The sequence below is a fragment of the Dipodomys merriami genome, unplaced genomic scaffold, assembly GCF_024711535.1.
Source record: "Dipodomys merriami isolate MVZ:Mamm:240054 unplaced genomic scaffold, mDipMer1.0.p SCAF_242, whole genome shotgun sequence".
In the NCBI taxonomy this organism is placed as follows: Eukaryota; Metazoa; Chordata; class Mammalia; order Rodentia; family Heteromyidae; genus Dipodomys; species Dipodomys merriami.
In genome coordinates, this window is record NW_027203849.1 from 112,773 (window position 1) to 137,889 (window position 25,117).

The following is a 25,117-nucleotide window of genomic DNA, read 5'->3' on the forward strand; positions in this document are numbered from 1 at the left end:
AACATTAGTTGGTCCTGTCAGTGATAAATTTGCCTAAAATAAGGATACACTAATTCAAGTAAAATATTAAAAGACTTCTTCAAAAATTTAACATTTCTGTCCTGCAGAATAAGTAAAAATGTAATGTACCATCTCTGAAGAATACTTTGTTTTAAAATGTGGTCTTATCTGTCAGATTATTTACAGCAATATTATAAAGAACTATTAGTGCATGTAGATACCTTATGAATGAATTTCAAAAATGCATCAAGCACTTGAGAAGGATTTAAGCCCTCTCAGAAGAAATACTTAAGAATATGCAAATACCCTGAACTGAATCAAGTTGAACAGATGTGACTATCCCAAACAATACAAGTGTTCTTTCCCTGGTCGCTGCTGTCAATCAAAGAATAAGATTAAGGTCCAAGGTTCTGACAATGTGCAAAATGAAAATGTATGATGAGGGAGTATCAATTTATTACACTGATATGAACAATAATCTCTTATTGTACCCTTAGAATAGCTAACAACTTCTACATATAATATAGGATTTAAAGCCTCTGTTTTGCAAGCATGACAAATTGTCACATTTTATTTTCAGTATTTGAAGAACAAATCTTTTTCTCAAAGTATGACACTGATTCTTTAACGCAATTATTTAATTTTATAAAAAAATAATCGAACCATAGGAAATAAGCATAATTGTGAAAGTTCAGTTTAAGGACATTGTTTGCAGCTAGATTTTGATAATTAACAGTCACTCAATTTCATGTTTTGGAACAAAAATTATGCAGAAATGTTTTTCTGCTGAATTGAGGTTTGTGACAAAAATAGTGTTTTCAGATATTTGGTAAATTAATGTCTCTGAAACAATAGATAATAAATCTATTAATTCCTAAACACATTAGTTGTTGTTTTTATTTATTATCTTTATTTGAAAATGCTAAAAACAAACAGAGGGCTTAGTTACATAAGTCAAGCAAAGAGTACATTTCCTTTTGGATAAATGTCATCCCTTTCCTCAGTCTCTCTTCCAGTTTTTCTCTTCTATCCTATCCACAAGTTGTATAGTTCATTTTCAACATAGTACTGTTGATGTATGTACCCTTTGTCCCTCCATTTCTGTGCCTCCCCTTACACTCCAAAAGACATACAAACAAAACAAAAAAGAAAAAAAAACAACAAAACCAGCAAAATAGAAAATATCTAGCTATCATTTCCTGGACTTCATTTCAACAAACATTACTTTGTATGATCATATGCATATAGACATTGTGTTATTCTGTTCTTCTCCTAAGTGTGCTGTTGATTTTGTTTTGCTTTTTTGTGATAGCTCTGGGGCTTGAACTCTGCCTGGGAGCTGTCCCTGAGCTTTTGTGCTTACAGCTAATGCCTCTATGTTAACATTTGAGCCACAGGTCCACCTCTGACTTTTTGATGGTTAGTTGGAGCTAAGAGTCTCATGGACATTCCTCAGACCTCAGACTCCTGAGTAGCTAGGATTACAGGCATGAGCCACCAGAACCTGTCTTGTAGTTCTGATCTTTAATAAACACTCTTATGTTTAAGAATCTCTTAGCTAGTTGCCAGTGGCTCATGCCTATAATCCTAGCTATTCAAGTGGCTGAGATCTGAGGATTGCAGTTTGAAGCCAGCCTGGAAAATCTCACAGAGCTGTGCCTCAAAAAGTGGTAGAGAGCTGGCCTTGAACAAAAATGTTCAGAGACAAGAACCAGGCCCTGAATCATCAAGCCCCCAAACCAACCAAAAAAAGAAAAAAAGAAAGAAAAGAAATCAAAACTAGTTTGTTAAAAATATGAACACACCTGGATCCCACCCGATCCTAAAATAGAAGAAATAATGATGGGATCAGGAAAACACTTGATTTTCTAGTAAGCTCGGCATACACAGTAATTACCAGGCAAATTTGATCCAGGTAATCTAAAATTACATTTTCAAAACTCCTCTAAGAATGTCCTTAAATAAAATTATCGGGGGGCTGGGAAGGTGGCTCAGTGGTAGAGCACTTGCCTTGCATGCCTGAGGCCCTGGGTTCGATTCCTCAGCACCACATAAGCAAAAAGAAAAAAGCTGGAAGTGGCGCTGTGGCTCAAATGGTAGAGTACTAGCCTTGAGCTGAAGAGCTGAGGGACAGCGCCCAGGCCCAGAGTTCAGGCCCCATGACCGGACCCCAAAAAATAAAATAAAATAATAAAATAAAATTATCAAAATATAACAAAAATCCAATTTTCATTTTTTATAACTACTCCTCACTGTTATTTCTTTGAATCCAGCCTATTATAATTAATATAAACCATACCTGTGTTACAACACAGCACTAGCACTTATTTACTCTAGCAGATTTCTTTATGAATCTAAGCCTTGGCTTCATACTCTTAAGATTGGCAAACATTTTTAAAAGTTGGATGATAACTGGGTGCCAGTGGCTCACGCTTGTAATCCTAGATACTCAGGAAGCTGAGAACTGGATCATGATTCAAAGTTAGCCCAGGCAGGAAAGGCTGTGAGACTCTCATCTCCAATAAATCACTGAAAAACTGGAAGTGGCGCAGTGGCTCAAGCAGTAGAGCGCTTGCCTTGAGCTGAAGAGCTGAGGGACAGCGTCCAAGCCCAGAGTTCAAGCCCCACAACCAACAACAACAACAACAAAAGTTGGATGATAGCAAGTACTGATAAGAATGAAAAACAATGCAAACTCTGCTAGAGTTTCAGTTCATAGACACTTTAGGAAACAGATAATACCTTATAAAATTGAAAACATGTACATCTTATGACTAAATAATTCCCGTCTCAGAGTATATCAGAGAAATGCTTGCGATAATACATGAAAATATATAGCATTTAGCCTATAACAGGCATTCAATAAATAAAATAGGGTTGTTTGTTTTATATAAGTTTGACAATACTGGAGGTTGAACTCAGGAACTCGAACTCTCAGTTGGCTTTTTTTCTCCCATTCAAAGCTAGTTTTCTACCACTTAAGCCATACCACTACTACTTCTGGCTTTTGCTAGTTGATTGAAGATAATAATCTTCTGGACTTTTCTGCTTATGCTGGCTTTGAACCTTGACCCAAAGATTTCACTCTCTTGAATAGCTAGAATTACAACAATGAGCCATCAGTGTCCAGCTGTCTCTATTAATTTTATCTTATCTATCTTATTGCATTAATGTTACAAATAACCCAACCAGGATCATATGTCTTGAAATGAAGAAAACTGATAACTACACAGTTGAATGCAAGATGTTTAAGTAATGTAGCTCTATTGTTAAAAATTCATGAATGAGACCTCATTTCCTTCTGTGCCTATATAATGAATTATCTACCTCCAAAATATCTTCACTGTGATTTATGAGGTAGCAATAAAAACAGGTAAAAATACATTTTCTCTGTCAATGACCATAATTTTGATGTATAAATTATGACAAATTGATGATCCTTTTATATGTCAAAGTACAAAACACTTTTTAGAAATCATTACAAAAGATATGCTTTCCTCTTACATTTCTTTTTACTTTTATCATATTCTTTGAAGGCAAAGATTTTGTTGAGAATGTTTCATGGAGAGTTTTTCAGAAATATAAATTAAAAAAGCTAAACAGCTATTTTTTGAGGCAATACTAAATGTTATAGTTTCATTTTTTTGATTTTCTGAAAATATTAGGATTAACTGACAGGTTTCTATTTTAGAAGCTCTCCCTCCCTTCCTTTCCTTCCTCCCTCCTTCCCTCCCTCCCTTCCTTCCTTTCTTCCTTCCCAGTCTAGGAGCCTGAACTCAGGGCCTGGTCACTATCCCTGAGCTTCTTTTGCTCAAGACTAGCCTCTACCACTTGAGCCAAAGTGCTACTTCTAGCTTTTTCTGACTGAGGAATTGAACCCAGGGCTTCATGCATGCTAGGCAAGCCCTCGACCACTAAGCCACATTCCTAGCTCTGCTTCTGTACATAGGAAGAAACTTAATGATCTTTTCAACTCCTCTTTTTAAATAATTGTGTCATGGAAAAAAAGGAGGTAATTGCAGAAAGTTAAAAATGAGATAGTGTACACAAGAGAATTTAAGAAGATTTACAGAGACTTTCAAAACTAAGATATCCTCTAGGTACCAGTATTGCTGATATTGCTGGTCATATCACTGAAAGAATCCAGAATTAAACTCAAAAGTGTTTCTGTTGTATAATTGCAGAAAGGTGGTTTATGTATACATACAATTTTGTTAACAGTCTAATTTTTAACTTTAACAATTTTGTTAAAGTCTAAGAGGTGTTTCACACATAATGTTACTTACACAAAAGACTTGAAAGTCTATGTGATTACAATGTAGCATATAGAGACATAAAAGATAGTTAAGTATTGTGCTTTGGGGTAGATAAAGTACAGACACTGCACATTGTTTCAAATTCAGTTGTGTCTGTTTTCCAAAATCATATTGTTATAACATTCCTTCAATAAAATCTAGAAAGATGATCAGGGGATGACACATATTCAGTAAAAAAAATTAGGCCTAAGTTCTTGTAAATTAATTCTAATGTCAGTTTCAATATAAGTGCACTAATAGTCTCTGGGAACATTTCAACCTTCCATGATAATCAATTTAAAGAGAAAAGTAACTTTTCTGTTTACAATTTATCAACACCAAAAAGCAATTCTAGTATCTATTTTTAAGACTCCTCTGCTTTGCCATTATCAAAAAAAAAAGGTGTGCCTCTACAGAATACAAACAACATTAATTGACCCTTAAGTCCCTTTAAGACTGACTTCAACTCTCTATTCCTAATAATGTTCTCATATTAATTTTTAACTTTTACTTGAAATTTATACTTATTGTTCTGTACTCATGTGCATTTTGGTAATGTGCTTATATTTCAGACTGTCTCCAGTCTTTTCCAGAAACATCATAGGTTGTTTCTTTTACTATTGAATAATAGCCACTATCTTCAAATAAAAATGGATTAAAAATAATATATTAATGCTGAATAAATAAACAAAATGTGACCCACACATACACTAGCATATTATTCTGATAGTATTAGAATAATATTGTTAGAATATTTACAATAATTTGTTACTAATAAGTATGATTGTATTAATATGTAGCTATATTAATATTATTTATATTATACCATTAATTTCTTTACAAGGAATCACATTTTGACACATTCTGGGGCACATTCACAATGTTGTATAACCATCAACATTGTCTAATTCCAAAATCTATTGTTCATTCCACACAGGAGCTCATTGTGTTCATTAAACAATAATTTCTAATTCTCCTCTTCTCCCTCAAGACCTGGTACCATTTACTCTATTTTCAGTCTATAAATTTGCCTGCTCCTCATATAAGTGACTCATATGATTTATCCTTTTGTGTTTCACTTAGCATAATGTTCTGTTCTTTACACATGATGCAACTTCAGGCATTTTGTTATAGCAACACAAAATGGGCTAACACATATGTCTAATGCTTGTATGGAATTTTTTCAAGGAGAAACAGGTGTATAATCTTGGAAAGCCAAGAGTGTAACCTTTCTGCACAAAACAACTTTCCCTATGAAATAACTTAAAGAGAAGAATGTCTGTTTCACATTTTTGCAAATTTCGTCAATGTTTTTGTATCTCTCTTCAATGTCTTATTTCTCAGACAGCTCTACTGTGTGATAGATTTTTTCTTTTGATTAAAGCATATAAACATGTTTATTTTTCTAAGGCATGTAGCTAGAGAGTAAAAAAGATGGATGTAACTAATGCAAGGTCATTATTTCAACCTACCTTCTTTTCATTACTTGTTATTAAACAGATGTAGCATTGTATCTATACTCAGAACATGGCTCTGCCACCTATTAGCATTGAATCTTTGGACTACTAAGTACAATTGCACCCAAAAAAGAGGGCCTATACATTTATTACATAGACTTTTATGAACATGAATGCAGATATTTTAATGGATTTTAATAATGTACAGAATTGTCTTTATTTCTATTCAGATTTATCTTACTTAAAAGGTTGACAACCTAAACAAAATATGAGCTCACCATATCGAATGAGCAATAAGTTTTGGAATTAGACAATATTGATGGTTATACAACATTGTGAATGTGCCCCAGAATGTATCAAAATATAATTCTTTTTAAAGAAATTAATGATATATCAATAATATTAATATAGTTACATATTAATTATCATATTAGTAACATTGTTTTATATTACTTTCTTGCAAAATTGACAATTTTCCACTTAAATATTGAAATATTAAGTTTTAACATTTATTTATTATTTACTCTAACTTTTTGATGCTTTAAGTCACTTTTAGTATATCAGTTAGTGGTTTCAGTGCTCTCTTAATTGTCTATTAAACTTGACTTTCATTTTCAGTCAAAAAAGAAAAGCATGTGAAGCCAGCACCTATGGCTCCTCAGGAAGTTGAGATCTGAGGATCGCAGTTCAAAGCCAGCCCAGGCAAGGAAAGACTGTGAGACTCTTATCTCCAATTAACTACCAGAAAACCTGAAGTGGCACTGCGGCTCCAAATGGTAGAGTGCTAGCCTTGAGCTGAAGAACTCAGAACTCAGTGCCCAGGCTCAAAGTTCAAACCCCATGACTGACAAAAGAAAAAAAAAAAGCATATGAACAAAACCACAGATATCTAACAGATAAAGAGCTGAAAAAGACAGGAATATTTAAATAACTTTCAGATAATCTTTGCTCTTCATATTTGATACTATGCCAAAACTCTTCAAATAGTAGTTTCTTAAAAGGTTAATGATAATACATAATCAGAAATCTTGCCAATCAGTTTTTAAGCTCTGTTAAAGTAAAATCCACTGTTCTATCATGCATATTGAATAAATCTTTTAAACATGCATAATTTTATAATTTTATACTTTGGTCATTTGGAGAATACTGATTCTCTGAATTATACAGATATTGACAAAGTTATTATATTCATTTTAACATCACTTTCTAGTCTATCAGAATAAACACTGTAAAACTGTCAAGCTAAAAGAAGATGGGTTTAAGTTTTCCAGAATTATAATTTTCCATCAAACACCTAAAATTTGTCAGACACAATCCATAAATTCAGTTGCTTACTTTTTAAAATAATAATTTACTTTGTTTAGTATTTTTTAGTTTATTCTTTTTTGGGTCCAGTCATGGGGCCTGAACTCTGGGCCTGGGCACTGTCCTTCAGCTCTTCAGCTCAAGGCTAGTGCTCTACCACTTGAGCCACAGTGCCACTTCTGGATTTTTGCTTTTTGCTTATGTGGTGCTGAAGAATCGAACCCAGGACCTCATGCATGCAAGGCAAGCGCTCTACCACTGAGCCACCTTCCCAGCCCTGTTTAGTATTTTTTAAAGTCTACCAATGCTAAATATCTAGTTGTCTATCAATCTTTTTTTTATTATAACACATTCCAAGATGGGGGGTGGGGGAGGACTGACTACTTAAATTTACAGCTCAAATAATAGCACAAGTGCTTTTCTTGAGTAACTATGCTTCATGCACACTTCTCATTTTCTAAGAGTATACTAAAAAGACTAGTATTCAAGTATTGAAATGTAAACCTTTTTCTGCTGATACAACTCTGGAGGCTCAACTTTACAAAATGAGGGTATCTTATTGGGGCTTCCACCTGGGGAGAATGCTAGACTTACCTGTATTTCCATGCAGAGGTAAAAACAGTAAAATCATAGGTTTAGTAGAAATACTCAGTAGGAAAGCTATGACAAATGCATATCATCCAAAGTATTTGCTTTCAGTTATTATTACTATTAATACTTTGTTTTAGATTCTATCACTGTCATTTTAAGAGTATATTTTAAAACATAACCTTTTTCATATATTACCTATATATATATATATATATTTTTTTTTTTTATTTTTTTTATTTTTTTTTTTTTTTGGTTGGTTGTAGGGCTTGAACTCTGGGCCTGGGCGCTGTCCTTCAGCTCTTCAGCTCAAGACCAGCGCTCTACCACTTGAGCCACAGCGCTACTTCCGGTTTTCTGAGTGGTTTATTGGAGATAACAGTTTCCAGGACTTTCCTGCCCAGGCTGGCTTTGAATGGGATCCTCAGATCTCAGCCTCCTAAGTAGCTAGGATTACAGGTGTGAGCCATGACGTCCAGCTATATTACCTATATTTTTAACCTGTTCTCCAATAAGGTTACTATGTCATCCTATCTTTAAACAACTTTCCTGACAAAGTTCACACAACTCACATTGACCTAAGCTCTTCAATTTAGTAGTTCTGAAGCCTTATCAAGTTTGTCTGAAGCCAGGAGTGAAGTTAAAAGTTCACACCTTTATCTTAGTACTTAGGAGGCTGAGGTGGAAGGATTGTGAGTTCTCTAAGTTCAAGGCTAGTCTAGGGTGGGTACATAGAAGAGGTTCAAGACAAGCTTGGGCTACAGGCTTGAACTCCTGAAGCCCTGTCTCAGAAAAAGAAGAAAGAAAAAGGAGAAGGAAGAAGTAGGCAAGAGAAGAGGAAAACAAGAAGATTGGGATTGATTCTACTGGAATTCTCTAGAAGTGTATTGTCATCAACAAAGCCACAAAGCTACATCATTGTTTTATGTGGTTAGATGCTCTGTTTTGACACCACCATAAACACAGTTAAGTACCTGATAATAAATCAAGGTTTGTAGCACACACCCTTTTAGAATCTGAATTGAATGCTTCATTCTATTCAAGTCCTTGTTCTTGTTCATCAGAAATTTTCTGGTGTTTCACTGACTCAGAGCACCAGAAGATAAATAGGTGATTAAAATACTAATCAGCATTCTAAGTCTGCTACAAAATTAATGCCGGCCTTCAAAGTTTCAGTTACTAGATCTTAGGATCTTAAGATTATAACAAATATCATGATTATATAAATCATTTCACAATGTAAAAAGTTAATACTCAATTCTATATGTAAATGCTAATATTCTCTGCTGACTCAGGAAACAAACTTGTCAAATGAGATTATGTAGAGTTTGAAGTCACTTTAAAGTTTCCTTTTTTTTTTTTTTTAATGTCAGTCATGGGGCTTGAACTCAGGGCCTTGGAGCTGTTCCTGAGCTTTTTCACTCACTGCTAGCACTCTACTACTTTGAGCCACAGTCCACTTCTGTTTCCTGGGTGTTAACTGGAAGTAAGTGTCACAGACTTTCCTGTGTGAGCTGACTTTGAACTTAGATCCTCAGATCTCAGCTTCCTGAGTAGCTATGGTTACAGGCATGAGCCACCCACACCTGGCTTACAAGTTTCTTAATCCAATTTGACACCCCAATGCAAGAACAGCTTATACTGTACCTAAAAGAGGTGTTTCCCAGTACTTTTCATACAAATTCTACCCAGAAAATCTCAAGACTTCAGCCTTTCTGAAACAAAAATAATTTGGTAATACAATATCAAGGCCAATAATTTTGCTTTATCTATTCCACCATGTGTCTTGTATTTTTTTTTCCAACTTAGTTCTGTGATAACACTTTAAACTTTATTCTAAAGTGATAAAAAGTCATTCTGGAAGTCAAATATTTCCAACTTTTTTCAATATTGTGATGCTGGTCCTTTGAACTGTCACAAGTGAAATATTTCTCAGGCCATGTTGGTAAGATCTTTGCTTCATCAACAGACCAAAATGGAATAGTACAGAATTTAATTTGAAATTCATGGAGCAATTAAATGCTAAAGTAGACAGACCATAGGGAACTCTCTCAACCACAAAGACTTAATTAGAAACCATATCAGCTAAAATAACCAACTTAGATGGTTGGATGGAAGAGAATTTGGTAATACAAATGTAAGAAAGAATCAAATGAAGTGCATAAAGAATAAAAATTTTAAATTTTGTTCAGATATTTATTAATATATACTGGTTCTAGAATAAAACTGAACTTTCCTCTTCAAAAAATTCCAAATCAAAAACCTCAACTTTCTTAGAAGGAAATTGTAGATAGTACAAAAATACAAGTTAAAGTATTAAGTCAAAGATCTAAAACCTGTTAGAAGATGTCCAAATTGGAAAGGAGAAAAAAAAAGTGACTTTATACTTTTTGTCCATTGAAAGTGTACAAATTTTGTTCACTACAAAAATTACTAAAAGACAGTTTATATCAACCCCTCCATTTTGTTTTTTTAAAAAATATTAAATGTTCAACCAAATTAGCAGATTTTAAAAATTAGTTTCTACTAGATGTACTAATAGAAACATAGTGGTCAGGGGCTGGGAAGGTGGCTCAGTGGTAGAGCACTTGCCTTGCATGCCTGAGGCCCTAGGTTTGATTCCTCAGCACCACATAAGCAAAAAGAAAAAAGGCGGAAATGGCGCTGTGGCTCAAGTGGTAGAGCGCTAGCCTTGAGCTGAAGAGCTGAGGGACAGCGCCCAGGCCCAGAGTTCAGGCCCCACAACCGGACCCCCCCCTCAAAAAAAAAAAGAAACATAGTGGTCTATTGGCTTGAAAAAGACCTGATATATAAGAATATATGACTCTTAAAGCCAGGATGCGAGTAATTACTTCTAAATCTTCATAGACACACTTCACCATATAGGCATTCAAAAGTCCCTTCTTCATTTTCAGTGTCATAAATGAAAAATAGCCAAGCTGATATTATCTCTATCTCTTAAGTGGTTTCTCCCCTTAGTTTTCATCTCATTGAATTGTGCCAACCAACAATCATTAAGCCTGTTATTCTAGGACTCACCAAACCAAATTGGCTCTCCTAAATCTCTTCAAACTCTGGACCCTTTTTCTATCTCCACTTGCATTTCTTCTTAAATTCAAAAGCCTTACCATCTCTAAGGCGAATACCACTTATATTCTTGTCAAACGATCTCTAGTTTCATTTATACAAAATTTTGTTTTCTATGGTTCAATAAGGGTGCTCTGTTTTTTTATGCTATGCCTTTTCTGATTATATTAATAAATTCACCATAGAAAAATACATATGTATGTGTAGCCTGCTGGCTACCCAGCAGGCTAAAATTTGAGAATAACGATTAGAAGCCAGCCAAAGTAAACAAATCAGAGAGACTACTATTTCCAATAAATCAGCAAAAAGCTGGAAGTGGAGGTGTGACTCAAATGGTAGAGTATCTGCTCAGAGCAAAGGAACTGAGCCAGAGTGCAAGGTCCTGAGCTCAATCCCAAATAATGGCACAAAAAAAAAAAAAAAAAGGAAGGGGGCTGGGAAGGTGGCTCAGTGGTAGAGTGCTTGCCTTGCATGCATTAGGCCCTGGGTTTGATTCCTCAGTACCACATAAGCAAAAAGCAAAAAGCCGGAAGTGGCGCTGTGGCTCAAGTGGTAAAGCACTAGCCTTGAGCTGAGGGACAGTGCCCAGGCCCAGAGTTCAGGCCTCAAGACTGGACGCCCCCCCCTCCAAAAAAAAAAAAAAGGAAGAAAACAACCAACTAGCTAAAACCATAGTTAAAATTTTATTTTCTTAGGCTTTTAAAAATACTTAGTATACTAATCATAAAATCTTACATTTTTCTTTTTCTAATATTTTTATTATCTTTAAGGAGTTGTCATTCAAAAAAGCAGTTTATAAATACAGTATCTTAATCAATGTCAGTCTTTTCCACATTCTTACCCCTCCCTCCAACCTACCCCTTTCCCTCACTTCTTTTCCTATTTTACTTTTCTTAATTTTGTAGATATATATTGATTTTTACTGCTTTTTTCCCTCCTTTTCTTCATCATCTACCCTTCCCCTAACCCCACAACTCCCCTTTCCAGTACCTATTATCAATTGAAAATGGATTTAAAAAAAATGAATGAAAGGCATGAAACCTATTACAAAAGTAGTAGGAGAAACAAGAACAGAGGGTTGGAGCTGTAATTCTGTAGAATAGTACATGCTTACTATGCACAAGGTTATGAGTTCAGTCCCCAGAGAAGAGATAATAAAAGATAAAAAACATCTTGAAAGAGAAGGGGCCCAAGGAAACTACTTCACCTATATATTTACAAGACTTTCATCTATTCTACTCAAAAATTATGCAAACAAGAAGATGGAATGGAATATTTAAAAGTTGAGAGGAAAACAAACCAAAACTCCACCACCTAGAATTCTGGACCCAGGGAAATTAATTTTCAAAACTAAACAAGTAGTAGTAAAGAGACTTTCTCAGAAAAGGGCTTTTGTCAATGAATTTAGCTTGCAAGAATGTTAAAAGAAGTTCTTCACAGAGAAATAAAACCATACAGGAAAGAAATTCAAATCTATATAAGGAAAGAAAGGAAACCAAAGACTGAATAAAGGTCAGCAAAATACCTTATTTTTAAATTATCATTGTTATTAAGTAGTTGCACAAAAGGGTTACAATTCCATATGTCAGGTTATAAGTACAACGTATCTTGATCAATGTCACCCCTTCTTTCGTTCTCCCCATTTTCCCCTTCCCGTCCCTACCCTCAAGTTACATAGTTCATTTTTAATATAATGTACACTGAATATAATAACATTTGATTACTTTTCCTCCCTTTGTTCCTGTGTCTCCCCCCCTTTTACACCCCTAAATCATGTTTCCACTTCCTGGCATTTGTTTTGATAAACAGTACCAGTTGTTCAGGGGAGTTATGCAAACAATTATTTTTCTTAGTCTTAATTGATCTAACAAATATATATATATATATATTTCAAATAATGGAATGTTATTTTTAATAATATATTCATACATGTATGTTTATGAATATTTTATAAGTGAAATAAATAACTGTAATGATAAAAAGGGATAGACAGAAATATAATTATTTTGTCATTATAAAGTACACACACTACCAGTAAAGCAGTCCAGTGTTATTTGAGCCTGGATTGGTCATAAAGGTGTGTTGCAAACTCTGAAGCAACCACCAAAATACAATTAACTGATATGCTAAAAAAGGTTAAAAAATGTATCATAAAAATATTCATTAAGCACAGGGCCAAGCAATATGTATACTTATAAGCCCAGATACATAGGAAATTGTAGGTAGAAGAACTGTATTTGATCTGCTTTGAGAGAAAATGACACCAATATGAAAAATAAAAGGGATACGGGTACAGTTTCAGTAGTATATGTCTAGTAAAAAAAGAACACAGAGCAAAAGCAAAAGTTACAGATACTAACAAATAGTTTGCAATTAATAAAAGTAAATAATTACTTTAATATTCTGAAAGATGCTTTAATTTAAAGAGTAAAAAGTAAAAGACCCAACTACATGTTTTGTTCACAAAAATCCACTTTAAATATAAAGGTGCAAATATTAACTGTTTATTGTGTTAAAAAATGAACATGAAAACTTAGATAATCCTACCAGAGAGAAGCATTTTAGATTTTGTTGTTTTCCTAATTTATTTATATTTGTTTGAAGAAAAATTGGATCATATATACATTTATAAACTGTTTTTCACTAAGATGTAAGTATATTTATATCATACCACAATGCCATTTCTAATGGCTACAAATATGCTATTGTATGAACATACAAACTTAGCTAATCCCATACTTTTGGACATTTAAGTTATCATTTTTGTTTTTGCTTGTTAAGAATACATACTAGGCAATCAATCTGTTACTGAGCAACATCTCCAATGAAGTGAAAAATCCACTTAGTTATGTATTTACACTCATTAGCTCATGAGGGTAATTGACTGAATAACTATCAAATATACATATGTTTTAATGTTTGTTTAGCTTATAGTGGTGGGGATTGCTCCCAGGCCATGTACAGAGTAGACAAGTTATCTACCATTGAGTTACATCCTGAACCTAAAGAGTTTTCCAGTGCCAAGGTGGAAACTCAGGATTTTGTCTTTTTTTTGCGCTAGTCCTGGGATTTGAACTCTGTGCCCGGGCATTGTCGATAGGCTCCTTTTGTTCAAGACTAGCACTCTACCACTTGGGCCACAGTACAACTTCCAGCTTTTTCTGTGATTAATTGGAGAAAAGAGTCTCACCAACTTTCCTGCCTGGGCTGGCTTCAAACCACGATCCTCAGATCTCAGCCTCCAGAGTAGCTAGGATTGTAGGTGTCAGCCATTGGCACCTGGCTTAGGTCTTTGGTCTTGCTTGCTTAACTGGTGCTCTTAACACTGGAGTCAGCCTTCAGCCCAACTTTTTAGTGTTGTTTATTTGTAATGGAGTCTTGCAGGCTTTACTGCCCAAGCTGGCTTTAACCCACAATTGTCCAGATATCAGACTCCTTAGTAGCTAAGTTACAGGTGTGAACTACAGGCTCTCAGCTATTAAAAAAAAAAAATTAAATGACTACTGTTAGTCCTAGAAGTCATACTAATTTATCATCCTATCAAAATGTGTATTTGGACCAATAATGAGTCTTAATTTCATTTGTAATATGTATTAGTTTTTATTTTGTGGAGATAAATATATGCATGTTTTATTCTGATTTTTTCCTAGTGTTCTGGAAAAGTTCTTGTTTAGGATTAAAAATATAGCTCAATGGTAGAGGACCCATCTAGCATTTTTACTTTTTTCAATAAACTTACTTTTAATTCCTTTTGTAAAGAGATTGAGTAACTTTTTCCAAAATAGTTTCAATACCATTATTTAACAATTTTCTCTTTCAAAATGATTTTTGAAGGAGTGTAGGAATCTTCCACCTAACTAACTCATGCTTACAATTTGTTGAGGCTTTTTTTGTACTTTTAGGATAAAGTTAAAACTCTTTAACACAGAAAAGTGTCATGGAATATTGCCTAAGATTCTTTTTAAGTGAATAACCAACAGTTTTTAATATGTTCACAGAATTTCTCAGCACCCCTCTTGTCTAATTATAGAACATTATTTCCAAAGGAAACCCTGAAAACCACCATTTTCATGGTGTCTTGAGTTTGCCTAAGATTCTATATGAGGAAAATCAACTCGATTTTTTTATATTCTATGCAGCTGAATAAAATTCACCACTATGTTACAAGTCAGGATACAGTAAATCAGTTGTGTATCCATGTACATTGCCATACTATTCGCAACAGCCAAATTATGGTACAGCCTATATGACCTATAATGGATGAGTGGATCAAAAAATGTGGTACATACAGACAATGGAATTTTACTCATCTATTAGGTGTATAAATGGCTGATCTACAAAAAAATTAAATCAAGTCAGGCTCAGAGACACAAACAAGTATGTTTTCTCTTTCATATGTGGAAACTGGATCTAAAATACAAACACATGAAAACATATGCAAAGTTTATATAGACACAAAGAAAGAGAAGGATAGAATACTTAGGGGAAGAGCCCAAAAGTCTTAGTCCTTTGAACAACTAATGAATTATTTAACAAAATGAAAACCAGGAAGCAGAAACATGTTTTAGGGGAAAGGTACTGAAGGGGAGAGGAAGCACCTGAATGGAGTGAGGGTGAGCAAATGCAATCAATAATTACATTCAGGGATGGGAGGGGAAACAAAGGAGGAGGCAACAATGCCCATGTAATTGTCACCCCTCTGTATGGTATTTTCACAATAAAAATATTTTTAAAAAATTACATTCAATGTGTACTATATAAAAATTGAAGTATGCTACTTGAGGGAAGAGGTGGGAGGGAGAAAATGGAGAACAATGGAAGAGGTCACACTGACCAAGATGCATTGCATTCATACTCTGACATGGAATTGTAATCTCTTTGTTCATCTATTACTTAATCATTTAAAAAAAGGAATCCTTAAAAAAATACCCACTACCCTTGCAGTATTGAAAAATGCTTTTTGTTATTAATAGTAAAGAACTGCTATATAGATTAGCATGAACAAACTTTCAATCCTCAGTACCATCCTCAAAAGATTTTTCATTCAACATTCAGTTTTTATGACTTTTTGGTGGTCAATAGAAGATAAGAATCTCCAAGACTTTCCTTCCCAGGCTGGCTTCCAACTGCAATCCTCAGATCTCAGCCTACTTAATAGCCAAGATGAGGCATGAGTCACTGGTAGCCAGCTTTATAGGGAACTTCTTCAATAAGTCTATGGATAACTTATACAGTGTTCTTCAGCTCAGTGCTAAGAGTTGGACAGTGCTTTTTATGTGCAAGACCCTGGGTCAGATTCACCAGCAACAGGGGGAAAATAGTTGTGTAGTTTACTAATGCTAATTACAGATAAAGAACTATATTGGTGATTTCTCAAGCATTAAATATACAAGCTTGAAAACAGAGATTTAAAAAAAACAAAATCACAACCTATCTCTCTGTATTTTCTAGTGACAATGAACAATTATATGATCGATTTCTCAAGTCTAACTTTTGTTTTTGTTTTTTCTTTTTTTTAGAGGTGATACACAGAGGGGTTACATTTGCGTAATGTAATGTAATAAATACATTTCATTTTGTACAGTTTCATCAGTTCCCTCATTTCTTCCCATTCCCTCCCTCCATCTCCACCCACACATTGCATAGTTCACTTTCATAAATGTCCAGTGCATGCCACTGCTGCACTTTTTCACCCTTTTTCCTTGGGTTTCCTTGGGTTCTGCCATTCCCTCCCCCTCCTACAGATGTGTGTGTGTGTGTATGTGTGTGAATATACAATATGTAAGATAAAGAATACAGAAGCATCAGAAAAAGAAAAAAATTAAGAAAAAAGTCCTTTGTCTCTCTATCTTTGGAGTTTGTTTCACATGTATATTATTTTATTTACATATGGAGAGGTACTTGGGTATTACACCTTTGTGATTCTCCTAAGGCTATCTTGTTTTAGTCTTACTCTATGTTAGTACCCAGAATCCTCTGTAATTTGTCATATCTCAGTGTGCTTTTAGTCTAACTTCAGCATATCAGGGAGAACATGCACCACTTCTCTCTCTGATCTTGGTTTATATCACTTAACATGATTTCTAGTTTCATCCATTTCCCTGCAAATGACATTATTTTATTCTAATGGCTGTATAAAATTCCATTGTATATAAGTACCACACTTTATGGACCCACTCATCTGTTGTGGGGCATCTGGGTTGTTTTCACATCTTGGCTATTGTGAATAGTGCAGCAATGAACATGGATGTGCAGGTGTCTTATCATACCCTGGCTCATGATGCTTAGGGTAGATGCCACGGAGTGGTATGGCTGGGTTGTAGGGAAGTTGTATGTTTAGTTTTTTGCCGAACCTCCAGACTGCTTTGCAAAGGGGTTATATTAGTATACATTTCCACCAGTAATATAGTAGGATTCCTCTTCCCCCACATTCCCACTAGCATTTGTTGTTGTTAGAATTCAAAATGTTGGCCAATCTAATTCAGGGTTGTTTTGATTTGCATGTCCTTTATGGCCAGGGATGATGAGCATTTCTCATGTGTTTTCTTTGCCATTCTCACCTCTTCTGAGAAGTCTCTTCTTAGCTCCCTTGCCCATTGGTGTATTAAGTTTGGGACGGGTTAGTTTAATGAGTTCCTTGTATATATTGGATATTAGGCCTTTGTCTGCTGTATTGCTAGTAAAGATCTTTTCCCAATTGGATGGCTGTCTTTCTAGTTCAGTAACTATGTCCTTAGCTATGCAGAAACTTTTTATTTTAATGCAGTCCCACTTGTCAAGTCTCTCACCTATTGGTTGTGCCTCTAGGACTCTATTCAGAAAGTTTCTACCTGTATCTATAAGTTCTAATGTCTCTCCTACTCTCTCGCAGTATTTTCAGTGTTTCAGGTCTGATGTTGAAGTCTTTGATCCACTTTGAACTGATATAGTGTATGGTGACAAGGGATCCACTGTTAGTTTTCTGTGTATGGCTGCCCAGTTTTCCCAACACCAATTGTTGAAGAGGCTGTTTTTTCCACTGTATGTCTTTGGCCCCTTTGTCAAATACAAAATGACTTTAAGTATGTGGTTTTATTTCTGGGTCTTCTAATCTGTTCCATTGATCTTTGGGTCTATTTCTGTGCCAATACCAAGCTATTTGTGTTATTATGGCTCTCATAGAGTTTGAAATCTGGAATTGTGAGATTGCACGCATTACTTCTTTTGCCTAGAATTGCTTTGTCTTTTGTTGTTCCATATGAAATTTTGGATATTTTTTTCTATCTCAGTAAAGAACATCATTGGCATTTTGAATTTGTATATTTTTTGTAGTATGGCCATTCTCACAATATTGACTCTACCTATCCACGAACACAGAAAATCTTCCCATTTCCTGATTTCTTTCTTTAGATTTTTACAGTTTTTGCTATAAAGATCTTTTACATCTTTGGTTATGATAATTCCTAGGTTGGTCTTTTTTTTGTCTTTGTTTTCTTGAGGCTATTGCAAATAGGGTTGTTTACATGATTTCTCTTTCTGCTTGTACACTATTGGCATACACAAAGGCTACTGATGTTTGTGGGTTTATTTTGTATCCTGCTACTTTGCCAAAGTGGTTGATTAGCTTTAGAAGTTTGAGGGTGGAGTTTTTTTTGAGTCCGTTAGGTATAAGATCATGTCATTTGCAAATAGGAATAGTTTAATTTCTTCTTTCCCTATATGAATCCCTTTCATATCCTTTTCTTGCCTTATTGGTCTGGCTAAGAATTCTAGAACTATATTGAAGAGGAGTAGAGAGACTGGGCATCCTTGCCTTGATCCTGACTTTAGGGAAAATGGTTTAGTTTTTCCACATTTAGTACACGTTGACTGTTGATCTGTCATATATAGCCTTTATTGTTTTAAGGAATGTTTTCTCCATTCCTAGTTTCTCCAAAGCTTTTAACAAAGCTCGTTCTGCATCTTTGAGATGATCATGTGGTTCTTGTCCTTGGCTCTGCTGATGTGGTAAATTACATTTATTGATCTGCATATGTTAAACCAGTCTTGCATTTGTGGGATGAAGCCTACTTGGTCATAATGTGTTTTTTGTTTTTTGGTTTTTTTCTGGATTCTGTTGGCTAATATTTTATTGAAGAGCTTTGTATCTGTGTTTATCAGAGAAATTCATCTGTAGTTCTCTTTTTTTGTTGGATCCTTACCTGGTTTGGGGATAAGTGTGATATTGGCTTTATAGAATGTATTCCGAATTGCTCCCTGTTTCTATTTCATGGAAAAGATTGAGGAGTTTTAGTATTAGTTCATCTTTAAAAGTCTTATAGAAGCCTGGGGCTGGTGGCTCATGTCTGTAACCCTAGCTACCTCAGGAGGCTGAGATCTGAGGATTGCAGTTCAAAGCCAGCCCAGGCAGGTAAGTCCATGACTCTTATCTCCAGTTAACCACCAGAAAACCAGAAGTGGCGCTATGGCTCAAGTAGTAGAGTGCTAGCCTTTAGCTGAAGAGCTGAGGGACAGCGCCCAGGCCCAGAGTTCAAGCCCCACAACCTACCAAAAAAAAAAGTCTTATAGAACTCAACAGTGAATTCATCAGGCCTGGGCTTTTCCTTGTTGGAAGGCTTCTGATTACTTCCTCTATCTCTTTAGTTTATTTTGTTGGTTTTTATCTTCTTGGTTTTAGGCAGTTTGTATGTTTCTAGAAATTCATCCATTTCTGCTGGGTTTTCCTTCATTCGTGAGTATAGATTTTTGAAAGTAGTCTTTTATAACTATTTGGATTTCTTGGATGTTTGTTCTAATGTTTCCTGTGGCATCTCTGATCTTACTGATTTGAATTTCCTGTCTTCTCTTTTTGTTAATCTCACAAGTGGTCTGTCAATTTTTTTTAAATTTTTTTAAAAAAAACAGCTTTTAGTTTCATTGATTTTGTGTTTAGCTTGTTTAGTTTCTATTTTGTTGGTTTCTGCTCTAATCTTTGGTATCTCTCTCCATCTAGTAGTTTTGACCTGATTTGCTCATTTTTCTAACCATTTTAATTGCATCATTAAGGTAGTTACTTGAGCTGTTTTTGTTTTCATTATGAATGCACTTACAACTATAAACTTTACCCTTAGCACTGCTTTTGCTATATCCCGGAGGTTCTGTTGTGATATATTTTCATTTTCATTGATGTGTAAGAACTTCCTCTTTTCTTCCTTAATTTCTGCTGTGATCCAAGTGTTATACAGTATTGTGTTATTCAGCCTGACAAACTAATTTGATTCCACCGTGTTCAGATGGGATACATGGAATTATGCCAATCATCTTGCATTTGCCTAAGTTCTTTGTGGGTACTATGATATTTTCTGTTTTGGAGAATGTTCCATGGGCTGCTGAGAAGAATGTGAACTGGGTAGTTGTTGAGTGGAATACTCTGTAGATGTCTGTTAAGTCCATTTGGGTGATGGTGTCATTTAGTTCAGAGGCTTCTTTGCTTATTTTTTGTTTGGTTGACCTGTCCTTTGGTGAAAGCAGGGTATTAAAATCTCTCATTATAATTGTGTTTCAGTTCTATAAGTCCAAAAGATTTTGTTTAACCTATTTAGGAGCTCCACTGTAATTTCCACTTCATGGATCATTTCCTTTACTATTTAATGATCTTCCCTTGTCTCTTCATACTGATTTTAATTAAAAAGTCTATTCTATCAAATATCAATATGGCTACTCCTGCCTCCTTCCTGGGTGTACTTGCATGGAATAGCTTTTTTCCTTCCATTCACTTGGAGTTTATTTTTACCTTTAACTATGAAGTAAGTCTATTGAAGACAACAAATGGATGGGTCTTTTATTTTCTTTTTAAATCCAATCTGCTGTTCTTTTTCTTTTGGGGAATTGAGTCTGTTAATGTTTAGAGTTATTATAGAGAGATGTGCCATGTTTCCTGTCATTTTCTTGAATTCCTATATTTTGACTTCCAATGTTTACTAAACTTGTCTTCTAGTAATTTTTGTCTAATGTGTTTCTTCCTTAATTTTGACTGTTTTCTTAAGACTATATACTTTTCTTTAGTACACTTTGTAATGCTGGTTTAGTGTTCATGAATTCCTTTATCATGGGAAGTTTACAATGTAAGTGGTAGCTTTGCTAGGTACACCAGTTGGCAGTTGTTGATCTTTGGGGCTTGGATTATACCATTCCAGGTTCTCCCTGCATCAAGAGTTTGTATGAAGAGTTCTGCAGTGATTGAATTTGTTTCCATTGTAATATAGCTCCTTTGCTTTTGCAGCATTTAAAATCAATTACTTGCTTTTCAAGTCTCATGTTTTACTATGATATATATACAGCAGCATTTCTTCTTGGATCTTATCTACTGGCGGTCTGTATGCTTCTATCAGGTGTGTAAGATTTTCTCTCTTAAGACTGAGAAAGTCATGTTATTATTTTCCTGAATAGGTTTTTAATGCCTTCCCCCTCATTGATCCCAACTATGCACAAATTTGATCTCTTGACTGAGTTGGCCAATTCTTGGATTTCCCTTTGGTAGGTTCTGAGTGTTTTTTCTATACTTTTGGCTTTTTGTGCTAGCTCCTCTGTTTTATCCTCTACTCCTGATATTTTGTTTTCCATTTTACTTATTTTGTTACCTAGGCATTCTATTCTGGTTTGCAATGTGGAAATTGAAACTTTTATGCTCCTGATATCAGTTTTCATGATGTTAATTTTGTCTTTTAATGAGGTATATAGCATTTCTATTTTCATGTCCTTACTTCTTGGGAGTCCTGGAGTTTCTTTGTCATTTCTTCTTTTTACTCTTGAAATCGTTTTTGCATCTCCTCTTTTTATTTCATTTGCCAATTCTATCATTATTTCTTTAATGGTTCACTCTCACTGGGGTCCTTCCCTGGATTGTTGCTGGATTTTGGATTTGGTTTGTTGTCTTGATTGCTCATGAATCTCATAATATTTCATTGTGATTTACATATTTGGGTTCAGGGATTGTCAGAGTTGTGGCCTGAGCTTGACCTGCTCTCACCCAACTGGTCTCAGCCCATGCTTGGCCTGGGGTAGCTCACACTGAGTGAGTCAATGCTCAGCCCCCTAGGTCAGCAAGTGCTTGTGCACCTGTGGTTGGCCCCAGAGTAGTTGTAAGGAGGTTGGCCCTGGGCCAGCAAGCTCAGTCTGGTGGGGGATGGGAAGGCCGGATTCCAGCCTCCAGGATGGGCATGAGGCTTTAAAAGGGGTGGGCTCCTGTGGGTGTACAGGATTTTATATGTGTTTACAAACAGGCCAGGTTTCCCTGCTCACAGCCAGGGCTGTAGAAGACTCAGGGTCCTAGTGCCTACACAGTATGAGTCCTGGTGGTCAGTGGTCTTCCGCTGGAGGCTGACAGGTAGGTTGGAAGGCTCTGGCCTCTTGTCCTCTTCAAGTATGGTGCCCTTCTTGGGCAGGAAGAAGGGTCCTGCCCAGCCCTGTGGGTCACCACTAGTGCTGGTCTCCCACAGGGGGTACCCTTCAGGTACTCACTGATCCTGGAATTGTTTTGGGCTGGCTGATGGTGCTATGGAAGTTCTCTGGGTCTGAATGTGGCAGTCTCAGATGCTGGTTGTGTTGCTGTCTGTGCTGGCTGGTTCCAGGTGCTATGGAAGCTTTCTGCTGTGGAAATTTTCTGTGTCTAGATGCTGCAGTCTCACTGAACAGTCCCAGGCCTCTCTCACAGCTTAGTTGTGGTGCTGGCATACAGGTGATTGGAGAAGGGATTCTTACAGTTTTCCATCCTTATCTGTACAAGTCACGAGTTTTTGTTTTGTTTTGTTTTTTTCCATTTATGTTATTCTCTATTTGTTTATCTATTTGTTGTTGCCAATCTTGGGGAGAAGTACCTGTTAGGACTCAAAATCTCTGTTTCATTAGAGAGAGCCAGAGTGAACCCTTATTGCTTCCCTGCCACCTTCTTCCATCCCTAGATTATTTAAAAAATAACATAACTAACTATAATCAACTTATGTGACAACAACTGTTTTTTGTGCATGTGTTAATGTACAACATTCCTATGAAATAGTCAGAATATCCTAATTTTACATATAAGTAAATTAAGGTACAGAGATGTTTTAGGATGTTCCCAGAATCACACAAGGCCCACATTCTTTTTTTTTTTCATTTTTTATTTTTACTGTAAAGGTGATGTACAGAGGGGTTACTGTTTACATAAGTCAGGTAATGAGTACATTTCCTTTTGAAGAGTATCATCTCTTCCCTTGTTTTCTGTTAGATTTTCACCCCAGAGATCCCACCCCCAAAAGTTGTATAGTTCACTTTTAACAGAGTGAGTATCGCTGCTGCATTAGTTTACCCTATGCCCATATTTTAAAATACCATCTACACTACTATAAAATGTGCTTGAGACCAGGTATAGTGGCTCATACCTGCAATCCCAGCTATATGGGAGACAGAGACAAGATCAGTTTAGGGCCAGTTGGGGCAAAAAAGTTAAGTGACACACTTTCTTTTGCTTTAAATGCACCCTGCTACCATTCTATGGAAATAGTTTTCTGTGAAGCAAATTGTGCCCTTCGATTTGGGATGTGTTTGGCAAGGTACCCTCTATGCTGCTGGTGTTCAAACTGTAATACAAACAACAATAATCACTAACAAGTATTGCATGTAGCCATCTGACACAAACGCCACATGCACCTGAAAATCAAACAAACTGCACTTTTTTGAATAGAAATAAAATTGTATTTGGTGTTTACATTTTCATATTTAACCTCAGAATAAATTCATGGCATAAGACAAAAATGATAATTAGTTATTACCTTTCTGCAAATGCCTGCCTTATATTTTAAAAGAAAGAATAAGAACTATTTATATGATTCCAAAGTTTCACAGGACATAGGGAAGATTTGTTAACAAGGTGCATATAATTATTCACCATAGCTAAGATATGGAACCAACCCAGATGTCCCTCAGTAGATGAATGGATCAAGAAAATGTGATATTATATATGTGTATACGCACACACACACACACACACACACACACACACACACACACACACACACACACACACACACACACACACACACACACACACACACACACACACACACACACAATGGAATTCTATGCTTCCACCAGAGAGAATGGCATCACCCCATCTGTAAGGAAATGAAAAGTCTTGGAAAAGACTTCATATTAAGTGAAGTAAGCCAGACCCAAAGAAACATAGGCTCCATGGTTTTCCTCACTTGTAATAATTAGTATATTTCTAGCATAGTCCTAGAAGAGGATCACAATAGCTCAAAAGCTATGTACATATGACCATATAAAATGATACTCATTGAAATGAACTCTAAGATATGGAAACAAGAGGGTTTTTTGTTTTTGTTTTTAATGTACTATGTAAAGTTATTTGTTTTCTTTCCCCTCTTTGGTTTATGCCCTGTTGTCACTGTTTTTGATTTTTGATACCCTGTGTCTTGTATCTATGTTTATCTGATTTGTGGAAGGAAAGGAGAATAACAAAATGGTGAGACAAAGGAAAAAGGGTGAACCAATGCAACAGCGATACTCACAGACACTATGTTGGAAATGAACTTTACAACTTGGGGCAGGGGTCAAAGGGGAGGAAGGAAAGTGAAAGGAAAACAAGGAGAGGTGAACAATATTCAATAAGAAATGTACTCATTACCTTACTCTTGTAACTGTGACCCCTCTGTACATCACCTTTTCAAGAAAATAAAAAAAATTTTAAAGGGGGCATGTGTTTGTTTCTAGAAAATTTAGAAAAGGAAAATATCTGCCTGTTCCTCAAAAAAAAAACAAAAACAAAAAAAAACTTTGTTTAAAGTTAGAAATCAAGGAAGGAGTTGTTTGAGAACATTAAATACTTTAACTCCACTAAATCTATAACACACAATATGAAAATTTTAGGTTTTCTTCAACAGGCTTTGAAGAGGATCCAGTAATACATGAAAATGCTTCATATATGGTATATGCTCTAGAAGTCAAAGCATTAATTTCATTAAGACTGAATTGGAACTCTAAGTAAATCAAGATTCACTTAAGACTAAGATTTTATACTTAAGAAGCTCACACCTGTAATCCTAGCTATTCTAGAGGTCAAGATCTCAGAGTCACAGTTCAAAGCCAGATTGGACAGGAAAGTTCAAGATACTCTTTATCTTCAATTAAAAAAAAGAAGCCAGAAGTAAAGTTGTGGTTCAAGTAGTAGCAATACCAGCCACTTTGAGTGAAAAAGCTAAGAGACAGCTCCTAGACCTATTGTTTACAATTAAAACAATGAAAAATTTTATAAATTTTATATGGGGAAAAAGACAGTATAACTTTCATGTATATTTTCTATATATTTAAAAACTATCAATGTATATGTTACCTGAAAAAAGCAGGGTGCAGAATTATTATTTTGTTCTT

At 35.3% G+C, this 25,117-nt stretch overlaps 1 protein-coding gene across 1 annotated transcript in view; it reads right to left on the reverse strand.

Annotated features, from left to right (window-relative positions):
* LOC138835934 (EH domain-binding protein 1-like) overlaps nucleotides 1-25,117 on the reverse strand; it is a gene marked incomplete at its 3' end in the record, with an annotated part of 252,863 nt that overhangs the window by 111,032 nt on the left and 116,714 nt on the right. The window lies entirely within an intron of this gene.